Source organism: Symphalangus syndactylus, chromosome 16, assembly GCF_028878055.3.
Source record: "Symphalangus syndactylus isolate Jambi chromosome 16, NHGRI_mSymSyn1-v2.1_pri, whole genome shotgun sequence".
Lineage (NCBI taxonomy): Eukaryota > Metazoa > Chordata > Mammalia > Primates > Hylobatidae > Symphalangus > Symphalangus syndactylus.
The window spans coordinates 39,975,488-39,995,860 of NC_072438.2; the positions used below are offsets into that span (position 1 = coordinate 39,975,488).

The 20,373-nt window shown below is 36.0% G+C and overlaps 1 long non-coding RNA gene across 1 annotated transcript in view; it reads right to left on the reverse strand.

Annotated features, from left to right (window-relative positions):
- LOC129464870 (uncharacterized) overlaps positions 1–20,373 on the reverse strand; it is a 120,039-nt gene that overhangs the window by 56,804 nt on the left and 42,862 nt on the right. Inside the window, exon 2 of the long non-coding RNA XR_008651787.2 lies at positions 13,678–13,802. This is a non-coding gene — a long non-coding RNA (uncharacterized lncRNA). The remainder of the gene's footprint in view (positions 1–13,677; positions 13,803–20,373) is intronic.

Sequence of the window (20,373 nt, forward strand, 5' to 3'; positions counted from 1 at the left end):
AATACTGGGGCTTTTATACCTATATATAAACAAAGAAATTTATCATATTAATGTAATAATTCATTGTTTGATCACCATTGTTCATTTGATGATTAGAAAACAAAACTTTTAGTATCTTTTTCTGCTTAATTCCTTGCAATTGGGCCATTTCTTGGTGGATTTATTTTTTCAAATTGATTTGAATAGCATTTAAAAAGCAATCTAAGGCAATTGGCTATTTATTTTGATTTATTAAAAACAGAAACTACATTTAAGAAAAATTCAATCCAATTCAAAATTGGAATCTGAAGTTCACAAACATTGTGCCACAGTTTATCCAGATATCCACAATTCAATGTCATGTACCTTGTGTTAGAAAGTTTTCAATTACATTTAAAATGAAATAAAGAAATTAGATTTGGGTTCTGGACGAATTTAAAATTCCTATCATTTTTTAATGGCAAATCAACCCAGCCAGCCACAATCACCATAGTAATGGGTCTCAGGAATTTTTATTCATGTTATATGATATTGGTTTTCAAAAACTGGATATTTTCTCTTGAGAATCTGGAATTTTGATAATGAAACTGTTACACAGCCCCAGGACTAGGGCTGAGACATATAAATGTATAATAATCAATAATTCATCATGAATACCAGAGAGGCCGAGAATTATCTTTCTAGAGCAATGAATAAAGCTGATATTTGGAGAGAAACACAGACAAAAAAAAAAAAAACCAAAACAACAACAACAAAAACAAAACAAAAAAAACTCTACAACAAACCTGTACACGAACCCACTGAACCTAAAATACAAGTTGGAAAGAAAAAACAAATTAATGCAATGAGATATCATGAGATATCACCCCATACCTGTTAGTGAGAGGTGACAGAATGCTGGCAGTCCTCACAGCCCTTGCTCGGGCGCCTCCTCTGCCTGGGCTCCCACTTTGGCGGCACTTGAGGAGCCTTTCAGCCCGCCGCTGCACTGTGGGGGCCCCTTTCTGCGCTGGCCAAGGCCGGAGCCGGCTCCCTCAGCTTGCAGGGAGGTGTGGAGGGAGAGGCGCGAGCGGGAACCAGGGCTGCGCACTGCGCTTGCGGGCCAGCTGGAGTTCCGGGTGGGCGTGGGCTTGGCGGGCCCGCACTCGGAGCAGCCGGCCGGCCCTGCCGGCCCCGGCAATGAGGGGCTTAGCACCCGGGCCAGCGGCTGCGGAGGGTGTACTGGGTCCCCCAGCAGTGCCAGCCCACCAGCGCTGCGCTCGATTTCTCGCCGGGCCTTAGCTGCCTTCCTGTGGAGCAAGGCTCGGGACCTGCAGCCCGCCATGCCTGAGCCTCCCATCCTCTCCGTGGGCTCCTGTGCGGCCCAAGCCTCCCGGATGAGCACCGCCCCCTGCTCCACCCACCCAGTCCCATGGACCACCCAAGGGCTGAGGAGTGCAGGCCCAAAGCCAGTACTGGCAGGCAGCTCCACCTGACGCCCGGGTGCGGGATCCACTGGGTGAAACCAGCTGGGCTCCTGAGTCTGGCGGGACCTTGGAGAACCTTTATATCTAGCTCAGGGATTGTGGATACACCAATCGACACTCTGTATCTAGCTCAAAGTTTGTAAACACACCAATCAGCACCCTGTGTCTAGCTCAGGGTTTGTGAATGCACCAATCAACACTGTATCTAGCTACTCTGGTGGGGCCTTGGAGAACCTGTGTGTCCACACTCAGTATCTAGCTAATCTGGTGGGGACGTGGAGAACCTTTGTGTCTAGCTCAGGGACTGTAAAGGCACCAATCAGCGCCGTGTCAAAACAGACCACTCGGCTCTACCAATCAGCAGGATGTGGGTGGGGCCAGATAAGAGAATAAAAGCAGGCTGGGCTGCCCGAGCCAGCAGTGGTAACCCGCTCAGTCCCCTTCCACACTGTGGAAGCTTTGTTCTTTCGCTCTTTGCAATAAATCTTTCTACTGCTCACTCTTTGGGTCCACGCTGCTTTTATGAGCTGTAACACTCACTGTGAAGGTCTGCAGCTTCACTCCTGAAGCCAAGAAGACCACGAGCCCACCAGGAGGAACGAACAACTCCAGACGTGCCACCTTAAAAGCTGTAACACTCACCGCGAAGGTCTGCAGCTTCGCTCCTGAGCCAGCGAGACCACAAACTCATCAGAAGGAAGAAACTCCGAACACATCCGAACATCAGAAGGAACGAACAACTCCAGACGCGCCACCTTAAGAGCTGTAACACTCACCGCGAATGTCTGCAGCTTCACTCCTGAGCCAGAGAGACCACAAACCCAACAGAAGGAAGAAACTCTGAACACATCCGAACATCAGAAGGAACAAACTCCAGACGCGCCACCTTAAGAGCTGTAACACTCACCGCGAGGGTCCGCGGCTTCATTCTTGAAGTCAGTGAGACCAAGAACCCACCAATTCCGGACACATTTGGATGACTATTATCAAGAAAACAAGAGGTAACAAATGTTGACAAGGATGTGGAGAAAAAGGAGTTCTTGCACAAGGCTGGTGAGAATGTAAATTGGTACAGCCGCTAGGGAAAACAGTAGAGAAACCTCAAAAAATTAAAAATAGAGCTATCATACGATCCAGCGATCCCACTTCTTAGCATATATCCAAAAGAATGGAAATGAGGATCTTGAAGAGATAGCTGAACTCCCAAGTTTGTTGTAACATTATTCATAATAGCCAAGATATGAAAATAACCTGTATGTCTATTGACAGATAAATTGATAAGAAAAAAAAAACACTGCAGTATGTACATACAATGGAATATTATTCAGCCTTTGAAAAGAAGGAAATCCTACCATAGGTGGCGGCATGAATGAACCTAGAGGACATTATTCTAAGGGAAATAAGCTAGTCACAAAGAAAAATAATCAATTCTTCCAGTAATACGACTATTTAAAATAGTCAAACTCATGGAAGCAGAGAGTAAAATGGAGACTATAGTGGCAAGGGCAAGGGAAAAATGGGGATTTACGTTAGATTGGTATAAAGTTTCAGTTTACAAGGTGAATAACTTCTAGACATCTCCTATACAAGGTGGTGCCTATGGATAACAATACTGTATTGTGCACTCTAAAAAAACTCTTAAGAGTTAGATCTCATGGTAAGTGTTCTTACCACAATAAAAGGAAGGTCATGAGGAAACTTAGAAGTAATAGATGTGTTTATTACTTTGATTGTAGTGATGATGTTATTGTTTATGCATATGCCCAAACTCATCAAATTGTTTACATTAAGTATGTGCAGGTGTGTGTGTGTGTGTGTGTGTCTGGGTGGGTAGGTGTAAATAACTTACATAAAGCCACAGTAGTGAAGACAGTGTGGTATTGGTATGAGCGCAGACATACAGAACAATGGAACAGAATAAAATCCCTTCATAAATAAATGGAAAAAAAAAAAAAGCTGACTGGGTGTGGTGGATCATGCTTGTAACTCCAGCACTTTGGGAGGGCGAGGCCAGTGGATCACCTGAAGTGGGGAGTTTGAGACTAGCCTGACCAACATGGAGAAATCCCGTCTCTACTAAAAATACAAAAATTAGCTGGGTGTGGTGGAGCTCATGCCTGTAGTCCCCGCTACTTGGGAGGCTGAGGCAGGAGAATTGCTTGAACCTCGGAGGTGGAGGCTGCAGTGAGCCCAGATTGCACCACTGCACTCCAGCCTGGGCAACAAAAGTGAAACTCCGTCTCAAAGCAAAACAAAACAGGCCTTTTTTTTTTGTGAATGCCAAGAATAATTCAGGGACCTTATCAACATAGCTATTGAGCTTCTACGGGGAAAGGATTGCTATAGAACTTCCAGGTTTGTATGCCTACAGCACAGCAACAGACCACTGACAGTTGGGTTGCAGCAGATAAAGAGTTTAATAATCGCAAGGCACTGAGCAGTGAGGACACAGGAGGAATTCTCAAGCCTCAAATGTATTTCATCCAGGGGTTCTGGGTAAGAGATTTTAAGGGGATTTGTGGAGGGCAAGGGGTTGGAAAACTTGGGGTCATCGATTGGTGGGGGTAAAAAGGATGAAATCATCAGGATGTGGTAACCGCATTCCTCCATGAGTCAGCTTCTTACTGGGCCCTCCAGACTAGGTGGTGTCTGTTGGTATGCACAACCTAAAGAAAAAGCTTAAATAGAAGCTTATAATCTCACAATATCTTAGATTTTATCTGTAGAACAGAAAAATAACAAAGAGTCTTGTGACAAAGGCCACGTTATCCTTATCCTGCAGTAGTCAGTAGCAACCAGCTGCAAGGAAGTGGGCCAAAGGGTAAGATGGCTTCATTGATTGCTGCTGTAAGCCTACTTGGGTTTTATTTTTTCTTTAATTGACTTTGTAAAATTTTCATTGGAATAGTTTAAGGATCACTGGTTAAAATGCAAACAATATCTGTGTGCTTGTGTGTGTGTGTGTGCATCTGTGTGTGCTTCATTGATAGACTGACTGACGATTTGCATATGAGAAATTTTAAGGACTTGGTAAGAAAGCAAAGTTGCGCCCAGGCATGGTGGCTCACGCCTGTAATCCCAGTACTTTGGGAGGCCAAGATGGGCAGATCACCTGAGGTCAGGTGTTCAAGATCAGCCTGACCAGAATGGAGAAACCTTGTCTCAACTAAAAATGCAAAATTAGCGGGGTATGGCAGCACATTCCTGTAATCCTAGCTATTCAGGAGGCTGAGGCAGGAGAATCACTTGAATCTGGGAGGCAGAGGTTGCAGTGAGCCAAGATTGCGACATTGCACTCCAGCCTGGGCAACAAGAGCGAAACTCTGTCTCAACCAATAAATAAATAAAGCAAAGTTGCTATCAAGAAAATTACAGATAAAAAGGAGAAATAGATATTACATATATTACATGACATTATGATGGAGACATTTATAAATGAGTTTATAATAATGTGTAAGCAGCGTATAACTTACTGATTCACATTGGGAGGTGATAAGAGAAATTTGAATCAAGAAGAACTACTTTAAAGATAAAGAAGGCCAGGCGCGGTGGCTCAAGCCTGTAATTCCAGGCTGTCTCAAAAAAATAAATTTCTGTCTCAAATAAATAAATAAATAAAGATCAAGAAAATTGAGTCACCAACTTAAAATAAGGAATTTGTATATAGTTTATTCAGTGTGATGTGATCATATTCAATATTCCATCTAGCGACCCAGCTAGTTGTTCATCAATTTCTCATCACTAAAACAAACAAAGAACAACCCTAGAAAGACTATTCTTTCTCTATTGTCTTAGCAACTTTGTTGAAAATCATTTGAGCATACATTTGAGGATTTCTGCGCTCTCTCCTTAATTCCATTGTTCTATGTGTTTGTCTTTCATGCCAGTACCATACTGTTTTCAATATGGTGGCTTACTTTTGAAATAAAGAAGTGTCAAATCTCCATCTTTGTTCTGTTTTTACAACGTGGTTTTGCTATTATGTCCCTTGAGATTCCATATGAATATTACGATGAGTTTTTCTATTTCTGCAAAAGCAAATGGTGGTGGGAAAATTAAATATCCACATGCAAAAGAATGAAGTTGGACTTTTCCTAACATCACACATAAAAATTAACTTAAAAATAGTTTCATAATCTAAATGTAAGACCTAATATTATAAAACTCTAGAAGAAAACATAAGACAAAAGATTCACAGCATTGTATTTAACAGTGGCTTTTTGGATCTAGTACTAAAAGCATAGACAACAAATAAAAAAACAGGTAAGTTGGATGTCATCGAAATTTATAACTTTTATGCATCAAAGGCGATTATCAAGAATGAAAAACACAACTCACAAAATGGAAGAAGCCCATATTTTTAAATCACATATCTCATAAGGGATTAATAACTAGTATATATATTTTAAAAACTTCTACAATTCAACATCAAAAAATAACCAATCAACGCTTTAAAAATGAGCAAAAGGCTTGAATAGACTTTTTTTCAAAGACAGTATTCACAAGTGACCAATAAGGACATTAAAAGATATTCAACATTACTATTTATTAGTAAAATACAAAACAAAACCATAATGAGATACCACTTTGCACCCATTAACATGGCTATTATAAAAAAAGAAAAAAAACACACAGTTAAAAAATAACAACTGTTTTAGAGTATGTGGAAAAATTAAAATTCGTATACATTGCTATGGGAAGGTAAAATCGTGCAGTCACTGTGGAAACCAGTAAGGCTGTTCCTCAAAATATTAAACATAGACTTACCATATAACCAGCAATTTCACTTCTGGGCATATACTCCAAAGAATTGAAAGCAAGGACTCAAACAGATATTTGTACACCAATCTTCATAGCAGCATTATTTACAATAGCCAAGTGATACAAACAGCACAAATGTCCACCAATAAATAAAAAAGCAAAATGTGGTATATGTATAATAGAATATTATTCAGCCTTAAAATGAACCGAATTCTGATACATACTGAAATATGGATAAAACTTGATGGCACTATGCCAACTATGCAAGACAGAAAAGTACAAATGTTGTATGACCCTATTTACATGAGATACCTGAAATATTAAAATTCATAGAAACAGAAAGTAGAATAGTAGTTACAAGGGGTTGGGAAGGGGAATGGAGAGTTATTGGTTAATGGATACCAAGTTTCAGTTTGAAATGATGAAAAAATTCTGGAGATAGATAATGGCGATGGTTGATGCAATGAAGATACAACAACGTGAATGTACTTAATGCCACTGAACTGTACGCTTAAAAAATGTCAAAATGGTAAATTTTATGTTACATATATTTTACAACAATAAAAACAATTTTTAAAAACTACCTGATTTAAGGTAGTCTCTTTCCAAGTTCCTTGAACAGAAATTTTGTCACTTTCCAAGTCCCCTCTCTTAAAAACATTTGTTAAACTCACAGAAATTATTTTATAATACGAAGCCCCGTTTGCAATATACATGTAAGTGATTTACAAAATAAAACACAAGTAGTATGAGGAAATAGGTGGTATTCTCTAGGTTGTGGCTTAAATTTTCTTATCTCTCCCTAGAAAAGTAAAAGTGGTCTTTAAGGGCTGCCCTCACTACATCGCTACAAAATATAAATAAACAACTCTTGGGCAGGTGCCTAGACATCTTGCAAATTAAAAGAAAACACATTTTTAGGCCTTTCATGGATTTTTTTCCAGTAGTAAACATGAAGGGTATTATTTAGGACTGCTTATACTTGACAAAGACTTTATACTTGAAAGTCTGATCTTTGTTTAAATGCAAAGAAAAAAAATTCTTGACTAAGTTTCACTACTATTCAAAATCTGCTTGAATATAAAAACATATGCCATCATTCCATGATTTTGCTGAGTGAATATACAATAATACTGAAAGAGAAGAAAATATATTTGAATTACACCGCCTCACAAAGTGATATCCCAAAGTAGAATGAAATAATTTGTAGCAAAATGTGTTGTGGCTAGCTTAAAATAGTTTTATATTATAGAAATATATGAAAGGCATAAGTTTAAATAACAATCTTAAAAAGTTCAATTCATAATAGTGACCAATACATAAAATTTATAGCAAACTTCATATGTTAGTACATGGGAAATCAAGATAACTAGCATCTGGAATAAGAAATGTGTAAAGATTGTATAATTTTGATTACAGAATGCATGACTTATGTTCCATTATCCAGCCTTTTCTACTTCTATGTGGTGCTTTCAGTTTAGTCACACTGGATTTCTTTTAATACATTTAACTTACTTTCTCCATTGTGATTAATAGAAGTAAATCAAGACTTTTCATGTTCATTTGTTTTTCAGAGAAAAAAAGTAATGTAACATTTTTTTCTAAATAATTTCCTAAATATGAATGTATTAATGATAATTTCATGACTATTGCCTATTTTTAAGAAATTAAATTTATGTGCTGCAAGGATTACTTTCATCACTTAATGTTGAGTAAACATTCTATTAGGAGAATTGTTTATTCAGGCTTGTATATTTTCAAGTGATGTGTCTATCATTGTTTCAGTGTTTTGAATGTAAAATACATTGTTTGTTCTTATGGCTACTATTTTTTTTCCATGGAAATTTTAATGCTTATCTCTGGAAAAAAAGCTCTAAATTTGTTGACTAAAACATAAAATTAACCTAAAACACTGAAATCTGATTTTATTTATTATAGAATGTGAGTCTATCTATCTCTACATACAGACAAGACAAGACAATCTGCAAATATGATAGTTTGTGCAAGCAGTGAAATGGAAGTACAATGATGCATATTTGCCATCTGAATCAGTGATCTAATGACTCATACTTTGCTTTCCATTATGTAGTATCATCAAACGGTTTTATTTAGTTACTGATTGAATCACATTATATTAAAAAGGAGTACAGTAACCACTAGAAAAACCAATAGTGATGTTCCAGACCAAGCACTTTGTGAAATTTATAAATATTATCCACAAAAACAAAAAAGCTCAAACCAGAAAGACATAATTAAAAGTTGTAATATTTGTTTAAGAAAGGGATGATTTACCTTTTTATCTGGAGTTGTATAAATCAAGTCACAATATGGATTATAAATACACCCCCAAATAAAGCAGAAACAATAGCAAATTCATTTAAACAAAACATATTAATGGATTTTACTGTGAAGGATAATAGCATGACTTTAGTGCATGAGGATTGATACTCTTTTTACATCAGTGTGGAAATCTTGATGAATTTATGTACAAATTAACATTTGGCCTAGATTTATTATGGATTCCAGGCAGATTATTTTACCAAATTAAAAACTATGACTTTTAATGATGACTAGAGAAGTAATACTTGCATGCAAATCCATCTAACATTCAAAGAGAACATCTGAGATTTAAAAAGCTATGCAGTTTTGATTCAATATTGAAGTAAATTTTAGTAACTTTAGTATGAACAAAATTCCTCACATAATTTTCTAGCAATCAATGAGAAGAATTGGCAGGAACTGCAGATTATGTATTTCCATTCTAAATTGGAGTGAATGTCAAGGCAAACTTGAAAAAAAAAAAAGGTTATGGTTTTGTGTTTGTATATTTGCTTGTTTTTAATTAGGGCTATGTGAAAATACGCTTCTATGATACTAAGAATGTCAGAAAATATTACTTCTATAATTATAATAGCTTTAACAAAGGAATGCCATGAAAAATTTCTAATGTCCTTAATAGTCATGAATTCACAAGCATAACCTCATCATATTTTATATACAGAATGATCATTTTTAAAAAAATAATATTTAGGATAACAGGATCATTAAGATAATAATTGCATTTATATTGTGAAATATTCAATTCTTTCAGGAAAATGTCAGAAAACACATAGATACCTTTTGAAGAATAGAAAGACCACTCTTCTACTCAATATCAAAGTTAAAAAGTGATAAAATGACTTTGACATTTCTCCCAAGGCCTAAAGATTCCACTGTTCCATCTTCCAGTTCATTAATTCTTGCTTAGGACACGGATAATCTTGCTTAGTTTTGTAAAAACTGCAGTGAAAGCCAACTGTTACACTTTTTATTGTTATTTTATTATTTTTAAGTATTTTTATTGTTCATAGATTCCTTGCATATAATCTTAAGCTTTGAACAGGTAATTATATTTATTTTATTATCTTTGTCTAATTATATAATTATATGAAGTAGCTGTGTATTTTCTTTTTTTTTTTTGGTTTTGGTTTGGTTTGGTTGTTTATGCAACTCATGTTGCATTTTTGCTCTCTGTAAATAGATATTTTGAATATAACTTTGTTGTTTTCCTTAAAAATTGATTTTAGGGCTTTTTCATGACCTTTAGTAGAACTGGGTTCCTTTGAGATGACATGCACGCCAAGCACCTGAATGTACCTTGCAAGATTTCCGAGTCCTAATTTTTGACTTCTTGACCTCATGCAAGTAGTGAATTTTGGCTGCAAAGCTGCATTATAAGAAATGTATGAATATAAATTCTCAGTTATGTTTTTCACATGTCTGTTTATTACCCTTCTTCATATTTGACATTCCAACTGATAGCAAGTTACAAAGGAATTAATATTCCATGTGGTACCCAAGGAGTATATTTCACATTCCCACTTAACATTCAGAGTTCTGGCTTAGGTTTTGAGGGATTCCTTTGATACCCCACTGTGGATGGTCTGTGCGTGGGCCTTGTCCCTTCCCTGTGGTGCTTTAAATAATTGACTCCAAGTTCACAGGGTCTGGGAGACCTCAGATGAAACCTGGCTGCAGGAAAATACTTTTATTCCCTGACTCATCTCTCCACTCAAGTCTCTGACCTGAAATCATCTGACATTATTATTATATAACTAATGATTTTAAGGCAATATATTTTATATTTTATCCAGAACTATTAGTTTTTTCAGTACAGGTAGCAATCCGAGTGCTATCCAGTCATATTAGGAGAAACATCTGTTCAGATATTTTTGTCTGTTTGTTTTAAGACTGGTAATATTTAAAATAATGTAATCAATGTTAATTTTATTATTCTCTACCAGCAAATTATTTTCTTTATTCGTTATAGAATTTAAGACTATTATTATTAGTGAGCACTATTACTACCATATTTAAACACTAACATAAAAGCTGACAAACTATTCTCCAAAGATAATGGAATCCAAGGGTATATAAGGAAATCAACATACATCAGCTTGCCATGTTAAAACATGAAAACATCCACGTACTATGCCTTGGCATGTACTATGCCTCTGAGTTTGGTGTGCGATTTAATCTTAATCTATAGGAAGGACTAAATCCTTGATGCATATTTTATTCCCCAAACCAAATAATTTCTGCTATTCCTAGATAATCATAATTCTTTCATGATTTTTAATTTACTAGAGATAAAGAATAAGAAAAAACTTTGTTGATTTAAAGCCCAAGCCATCGATCATGGAGCAAGTCATTGAAGCTTAGGTAGAAGGCTAAGTATTATAATAAAATAATGATATTTTAAAATGATTATTATGTTTTACTCTCATTGTTAATATTTTTGAGGGTTTAATGATGTAATCTATATTTGTGAAGCACTGATGATCCTGAAAATTTGAAAACCTTCCTCTAAAAAAATATGTACATTCTTTTTCTGGATGGGTGATTCATGATGTAAGCAAACACCCATGTGTTTATGTGTTCAGTCTTATACTCTACTGACTTTTGATCCATTAATTTAATTTTTAGATTAAATTCAACTTTCTCTATTCATATATGTGAAATACATAATAAATTTTATTTATCTGTATAGTGGAAAAGGTGTATCTTAGTTATTTCAAATCAGGATTAACTGAATGTATCAGGAGCCTTCATAACTTACCACAGAAGATGGTACTTCATCAATAGTGTTTACTTAAAAGTCTTTGACTTCTAGGAAGCTGACTGGTTCAGGGGTTTATTAGTCCGCTGATAATGTCAGAACAATTTTTCACGTTCACTTAGAGTGGAAGCTATTCAGAAAAGATGCTTGCTGGGATTTGAACATAATGGGTTTTTCTAATTCACTCCCACACTTGCCACCCACATATTTTCTTTCTATTATTTCACAGATGAAATTAGAGCCACAGTCAAGAGTTTATAATTAAAGTGACATTGTTATTGTGTTTATATTATACCCAAAACAATGATCAAAGATTAACTAAAGGTCAAGACACAATGTGTTAGAAAATAAGCAAACACACACACACACACGCTAAACTAGCAATTAAGGTTAGCAGCATATAATTGGAAAAATTCATTCTCGGTGATGGGAGAATCTACTACAACTGAATGTGAAAATGAAAGGTGATGGTGACAGAAATTACTTTTGTTCATATTATGAGCATTTATAGCAGACAGAGCACCAGGCAAGATCATAGAGTGGCAAAAATTGAAAGCACAAAAGACTTATTAAGACCATCAGCTTCATCTCACACTCAGTAAAAGCTTGCTTATAGTAAGAATGATGAGGGAGGCTGAGGCAGGAGAATGGCGCGAACCTGGGAGGTGGAGCTTGCAGTGAGCCGAGATTGCACCACTGCACTCCAGCCTGGGCAACAGAGCAAGACTCTGTCTCAAAAAATAAAAAATAAATAAAAAATAATGATGAATGGTTCTTAGTCTTCCCTACTTTTGAAATATTTTGAGAAGCAAGACATTTCTTCTTTCTATTTCAATTCAGCACAGTCCCAGGCTAACACAAACATGCCCAATGTGTGTACCTGGAGCTCCACAAAAATTTATTCATCAAACATAGCCAATTCTGCCTTTTTTGTTCTTTTGGATAGCTTTTCTCACTGTCAAAATGGTCTCTATGTAGTTTCTAGAATATTTTCTCCAATTCTTCTAGGTCATAACAAAGGCCATGAAGCATTTTCTCATCTCTATAATTTTTTTTTTTTGCTTTTTAAAAATTTTTTATACTTTTTTATTTTGAATTAATACTAGACTTAGAAAAAGGTTGCAAAAATAGTAAAGATACCTCCCTTATATATTTCCTCCATTTTCTCTAATGTTAATGTCTTAACCATAGCACACTTGTCAAAAGTAGGAAATTAATATTGTTACAATTTTTTAAACTACAGAGTTTATTGAAATGCTGTCAGGTTTTCCACTATTGTCCTCATGTTGAATACCTGTACCTAGTTATGTGTGAGTGGATTTCCTGAAAGTAAGTATAGCTAGAGACATTTATCTGGGAGTCATAAACATATAGAGTAATTAAAGCCATGATTTTGGAGGAGATCTCCTAAAAAGTGAATGCAAATACAAAATGAGTTATCAAAATACTGATCGCTAAAGTCATCTATCATTTATAAACTGGGAAGATGAGACTTTATCAAATAGACTGAACGGGTCTATCTGGTGAGTTTTGAAGTAAACCAAGTAGGATGTCACTGAGGATGAATGAAAAAGGGTGTGTGTGTGTGTGTGTGTGTGTGTGTGTATGTATGCGTGTGTATCAGGTATAGAGAAAAACATTGATGATGCAAGAAAAAAAATATTTACTAATTGTGAGAAAGAGTCCTTGAGTAAAAAATACGGGATTTGATTTTGTGTTTACAAAACATAGCCGGGCACGGTGGTTCACACCTGTAAACCCAGCACTTTGGGAGGCCAAGGTGGGTGGATCATTCGAGGTCAGGAATTCCAGGCCAGCCTGGCCAACACGGTGAAACCCTGCCTCTACTAAAAATACAAAAATTAGCCAGGCCCCACGTGGCGGGTGCCCGTAGTCCCAGCTACTCCGGAGGCTAAGGCAGGAGAATTACTTGAACCCAGGAGGCAGAGGTTGCAGTGAGCCAAGATCATGCCACTGTACTCCAACCTGGGTGACAGAGTGAGACTCAAGAAAAAAAAAAAAGGTGGAGTGTTCAATCATTTTACCAGAAGAAAAATCTATGTTTATGGGTACAGACCTAGGTAGGATGGTGGGTAATAGAGTCCCAGCTACTCGGGAGGCTGAGGCAGGAGAATGGCATGAACCCGGGAGAAGGAGCTTGCAGGGAGCAGAGATCACGCCACTGCACTCCAGCACTCCAGCCTGGGCCACAGAGCGAGACTCTGTCTCAAAGAAAACAAAAAACAAAAAACAAACAAAACGCAAGATTACCAGATGAGAGTGAGGACTTGGGAAATGGGTCCAAAATAAGTGCCACATAACATAAGCAGTTTTAAGGATCAGAGGCTCAACACACCGAAGGTCATTTCTTACCAACAAGTTGTCCAGATAGTCTTCTTTAAGCTAATCTATTGGGTGGATCTCTTCCAAATGGTCCTTAGATTCAGCCTCTGTCCAAAATGTGGCTTCATAGACTTCATCGTGGAGCTTTGTCCAGGCTGCACAAAAGATCAATAGGGAAAGTGTGAACAAGAAACACAAATTCTTAATCAAAAAGTGACTCATCACCTGTACTCACATTTCATTATCTAAAATAGGTCACTTGTCTCCACCTAACTGTGACAAGGCCAAGAAATATAGTTCAGTTCTATAACCAGGAGGCGGAAATGACTTTCATAAGTACATAGCTCATTTCTGCTACAGTAGGGTTCAAGGTTTGAGGAGAAAAACGGATGTAACATCTTAATTTAAGTCATTAGGAAAATAGAAATTATTAGCTATAGGGAAGTTGCCGAGTAGTACAAAAGTCTCTGTTGATGTTGGTAGTTTTAAAGTGGGAACATTTAATATGGTTTGATATTAGTTCTTAAAGTTGTGATCATGGTTTTAAAGTTAGAGTAGTCAGTAATATGACTACTATGGTAATGTTTCTGCCTGTAAGAAACAGGAAGTGAGTTGGATTTAGCCACATTAAATTTTTACCTGGAAGCCTCAAGAGAGAGAAGCAAGAAACTTGAGGGAGTAGCAGATGGGTAATTATAAAATAAATTATAACATCCAAAACCAATAGAGAAGAATGTAAGGACAAAACCTCAGTGACTTTGAAAAGTTTGTAGGGTCAACAGATTTATGGTCCCAGAGATATTTAAAGCAAAACTAAAACAAAAATTATTGCAGTCAGGGACCAGAGGGAATGCGGTAGACACACAGGATTTGTGCGTTAATGAAGTGCTTGTAATGGGTATGACAATGAGAGGTGAGTTAAAGGAGAAGAGCATCAGAGAGGAAGACACTGAAAGTGTTCCCTATGTGAACATCAAAATAATAATTAATTATGGCAGGAGAAATAGAGGGAGTGGCAATGCTTCAGGGGCTAAAATCTTCCAGTTTTGACAGGGAGGGCATGGGGTCTGTGAATTGCCATATGATTTTCAGAGGAACTGAATGTTTCGTAGAGTAGAGAGGGTGTATGAACATGACAGAGAAGGATGAGGAAGACATTTGCCTCCAGGCAAAGTGATATGCTTGAAAGCAAAAACAACCATCACTAGATGACTGCATGGAAAGCAGTCTTGGGGCACAGTAGTAATTTTGTTTAAAATAAGAGGATAAATCAACACTGCAAATAAGGAATTTTCTTGATGAAATAGTATGGATTTCACAAAGATTCTTGATTGTACAGAGGTGTGACATTGGGTCAGGTAAGGCAATTTTCAGTTTTATTCCAGGATGAGAGTCTTGTTAATGAGGGATAACATTTAGGAAAGTAATTAATTTCAGCAGCTTTGAGCAGTTAGCTGTTATTTTATCTGTTTTCCCAACTATCCCTTGAGCACAATCCCTTTGGATACATGGGGGTTTAATCTCACAAAGTCATAGACACACACACACACACACACACACACACAATCATAAAAGTAATATGATGTGGTATGTAAATCATATGTAGCATCAACATATTTGAGAAGCCAGAATATAAACCAATAAAAATGTCAAATGCATTATTAAGGCCAAAATGTTTTAATAAAGAGAAAAATTAGTTTATATAAGCATTCGAGGTTTTTTTGTGTTTTTGTCAGTAGTCTTATCCTGAAGGAAGAAAAATTATTATCTAAGTCAATTGATTCCTTTTCTCATAATTATAATAATCAGCAGAGCAGTTAGAAATACTTGAGAATCCTCCTAGTGATATAAAACTTCAGAAACTATAATATTCATCTTATTAAATTTACTAACAAGTCTCCAAAGAGAAACAGCTATGGTTTTAATAAATGAAGGCCTAGTATCATATATAGGGAATGCATATCACAGACTTAATTAATGTTTATGCTAATTGGTCTTTACTAGTGGGATATTAAATCTTGTATGATAATTAGATAAAAATATTAATAATAAAAATATAAATATTTCATTAAGATTATTAAGATTGAAATCATACAATACTTATAGATTGGTGTTGTAGGCTTTACTGATAGTAATCACGGCCAGTTCTTTGTCATTTCCAACTATGGTTGGTTGTGCTAAATGCTTGTTTTGAAAATGCAAATTTGTTCCAACTTGATTGACATAGTAGGAACTATTTGAGCAAAATGAAGTTTTTGCATTTGCTTATGTGCAAACTCTTCCTGAGAAACATCAGGTGCACACATAAAACTCTACCCAGATGAATGAATACAAGCAGGAATTATGCAAACTGCATACTCTTCAAATATCTGCTACCTACTTCCATTAGTGGTACAGGTTAAAACTTGAAATGGTCTGAATATTTGTGCCTGTCCAAACCTCATATATTAAAATCCTGATGCCCAAGGTAATCATATTAGAATTGAGGGTCCTTGGGAGTTGATTACTTCGTGAGGGAAAGAGCCTTCAGGCTGAGATGACTGCCTTTATAAAAAAGGCCCCAGAAAAACCCTCACCTTTTCCTTCCACCATGTGAGGACACCACGAGGAGGTGCTATTTGTGAAACAGAAAGTGAGCTTTCACTAGATACTGAATCAGCTGAAACCTTAATCTTGGACTTTCTAGACTCCAGAACTGTGATAAATACATTTTGGTTGTTTAGAAGCCACCTAGTTTATGGTATTTTGTTATAGCAGCCCAAAAGGACTAAGACAGTCCTATTTCATATAACCCTCTTTCCACCCCCTACAAGATGCTATTATTCTGACCCACACATCTGCAAGTAAACCTTAGATCTGTTTCAAGGTAAAATTCCATTATTCTTGTAGTATTTATGTGTTTTTTAACCATAAAATTACATTATTATTTTTAATAGTACCTACATTTTTTATTTTTTTATCAGGTGTCAATTATGAAGTTTTTGAGAGCTTGTTTTCCTAACTCCATTTCTTTACATAAACCCTGTGGTTTGTATTTCATAATTTTACGTAGTGTGGTAATTTTAAGGAAGAACTAACTATACTGGAAATTTCCACTTTTCAGCCTCCTTTCAGTAATTTGGGCAGTATTATGTAACACATTTTGGCTAATGGGCTGTGGATAGAAGTAACATGTAACTTCTAGGACAAAGTATAAGATCACAGGCACACAACCTTCCAATTGTCTCTGATCCTGCTTCATTAGTGTGGGAGGACTAGTGTTCCAGATGGTGCAGCAATAAGAGGGTGGAACCCCTGTCAACTAGATCATTGCATCTCTGCATGAAAGACACTTTCTTTTAAAAATATTTGAGAACATAATCAGATTTTATATGAAAGACAAATAAACATTTATAGTGTTAAACCACTGAGATTGTGAAATTGTCTCCTACTGAAGCATAGCATAGTATTTTGACTTGTATAGGAGGGAAAACCACAATCCATGAATTTGGGGTGTAGAGTGTTTCACCATACATCAATGTATGGATTTTTAATATTCATCTTTATTAATCTTGCTTTGAATGCATACACGGTGCTCTGTATGCAAAATGTTCTGCAGTTTTTACTAAATACATCATAGTAAATATTGTGACTTCTCATCACTCCCTGCCCTCACACTGTACATCTTCTTACACTTAGAGCCATAAAATGAGAGTCAGGTCAACTGTCTTATGTGACTATTTCAGTATCTCATGTGTGAAGGATGAGAAGAAAAGGATTTTACTTTGCTTATGAAGAAATGGAGGCAGCTGTCCCTCTTTTCTCCTGAAACAGTCTACTCCTTACTCTGGCTCTTCGTTAAATAAAAAAAATCTCTTCAGGAGCAAGATAGCCCTTTTGTTCTTCTTCTTTTACTGCATATAGATATCTCTAACTTTCTTGGCTCAATTGCTCCTTGAAATGAGAATAACAAGAAGGTTAGCCACTCCAGTCTTCTTGGCACTTGGGGGCTAAATATTTGTCCTCCTAGAGATAAGAGTTATTATTTTGGGAGGGTAAGAGCAATTAGCTATACAAATGGCTACAGATAGAATTTTCATTCTATGTGCAGAGTCTAAGGAGATAGATTCTAGCCATATCTATCAATGAAGCAAAGAAGAATCTCCATTTTTGTAACCAGATAAAAAAATCACCATGATTAATTTAAAATAAATCAAACTAAATTTTATACATGCTCTGACAAAGTTGGCAAATTATGTTCTTATTGAGATAGGATTTAATAATTTTGTACTCCAGACAGAAACAAGTGTTATTTAAGCAAACACTATAAAAGTCTGTTTTTAAATTTTCCAAGAATAACTTCTTGTTTCTGACAATATTAGTAGTAGCTGATAGTGTCCAAATGCTAACTTTGGGCTACATACAATTTTATGGGCTGTTTTCTATTAACTTATGTATTCCCCGCAACCCAATAAGGTGGGTACTAATAACAGTCCCATTTAATCTGTAATACAACTGAAGTAAAGATAAATTTGTCCAAGTACACACATTTAGCAAAATCTGTAGTTACAGTCTGATCATAAATCCAAATTTGATTCCATTCCCTTAATTATACTCTACTACTCTGAGGCAGTATGTCCTATTGTCTCTCCCTGTTGCCTATTCAACCCAAGAGATTTTATTAAAAGGACATGGAAGTTAATGGTTCAGTTGAATTAACAACAATTTTGATAGTGACCAAGGCAACTGTATATAAAATTTTAATATTTGCAATAAGAAACCCAATGGATAGGTCAAAGAGCAAAATGAATACAGCTAAATCATAAATCAGAAATGGATAAAGAGAAAATTGCTATAGCTTGAATTCATGTTTCTCTCCAAAATTCATGTATTAAGTCTCAGATGGTGGTATTAAGAGGTGAAGCCATTTGGCAGGTAACTAAGTCATTGGCATCTGCCCTCATGAACGGATTAGTGCTCTTTTAAAAGAGGTTGAAGGAAGTTCCCTGACGCCTTTTGATGCCTTTTTCTCTTCAGTCTTCACCATGTGAGAACATAAAGTCTGCATATTTTGACCTATGAAGATGCAATAAGAGGTACTGTTTTGGAAGCAGAGAGCAGTCCATGCCAGACACAATCTGCCAGCACCTTGATCTTGGATTTCCAGGCTCCAGAACTGTGAGAAATAAATTTTATTGCCTATAAATTAGCAAGTGTGGCTTTTTTGTTATAGTGTCATGAATGGACTAAGATGAAATGTGAACATGAGGTAAGGAGATACAAAGGATAGAAATAAAGGTATTTCCTTACACGTAAAACAACTTCCAGGAAAGAAGAGAAATAAAACATATATGTGTGAAAAAATAGTGACAAAGAATTGCCATAAAAAAGAAAACTGTGAGACTTCATATTTAAAAATTAATGGAATGCTAAGTGGTGTGCATAAGAAGGAATTCAGAGCCGAAAGCAATACAGCCGAATTAGAAAAAAATCAAAGACAAGGATGAAATTGTAAAATCTTCCAAAGAGTGAGAATTATAAAAGAAAAATAATGAGATAGAAAGTGCTCTTGGTACAAACATTGAATATAAAAAGGCAATGGGATCATATTTCCAAAATGTCAAACGAAAATAACTTTAAGCCTAGAATTTCATATCTAGTAAAATTATAATTTAATTATGAAGACAAAATGAATATGTTAAGAGTCATATTAACATTGGAAATTCAACTAAGGAATGTTTTTGAAAATGCACCTGAAGAAAAATATCCTAATAGAATAAGGAAGGAGAATTCAGGATATTATAAGATTCTCATGACGGTAATTAAGAATTAAGTTAAACGAAGTTGCTATTGTATGAATAAGGAGTCACATACACACAAAAAAAGATAGACATAAAAATGCTAAGATAGGTTCTACGTGATAAAAACATAAAGAGGTGGGGCTTGTCTTCATCAGTAGTGGACCGCTAGAACAATATACCATAGACTGGGTGGCTTAAACAATAAACACTTACTGCTTTCAGTTCTGAAGGCTGGTAAGGCCAAGGTCAAAGTTCAGCTGATTCAGTGTCTGGTGAAGGCCGTTTTTCTGGTTTGCAAGTGGTCACCTTCTTGCCATATCTTTGCATGGCAGAGAGAGGGCTATGGTCTCTCTCTCTTCTTATATGGACACAAATCCCATCCATGTCGGCTGCACCCTCATGACTGCATCTAAATATAATGACTTACCTCCTAAAGGCCACATCTCTAACTACCATTACACTTGGGATTAGGGCTTCAACAGGTAAATTTTGGGAGGACACAAACATTTAGTCTATAGCAGGGTTGGGGGAAGTACAGAGAGGTAAAAATGTGATAACAGGACGTGCTTATGGAACAACTATGAATTTAATTAAGACTGAAATTTTTGAAAATTAGAATTATATATATATATTAATTTAAAACCACATGTTTAATGCCAATTTAAGTATCCCCACTTCAAGAATAAAATTTGGACATATAGAATTGAAACAAGCAAAAGAAAAACTAAGGTAGACACAAAAATAAATTATAACAATACTTTAAATAATAATGTTAGAAAGCATGACATCAGAGGGTTGACATAGCTAACAAAAATATTCCATAAAATAAAGGTAAACGTTTTAAACTCATTGTTAAAGAGGCTGAGACACAGAGCTTAGGCTATATCAAACAAAATCTGGTAGTCTGATCTCTATAAGAGATACAGTTAAAAGCAAAGTTAAAAGA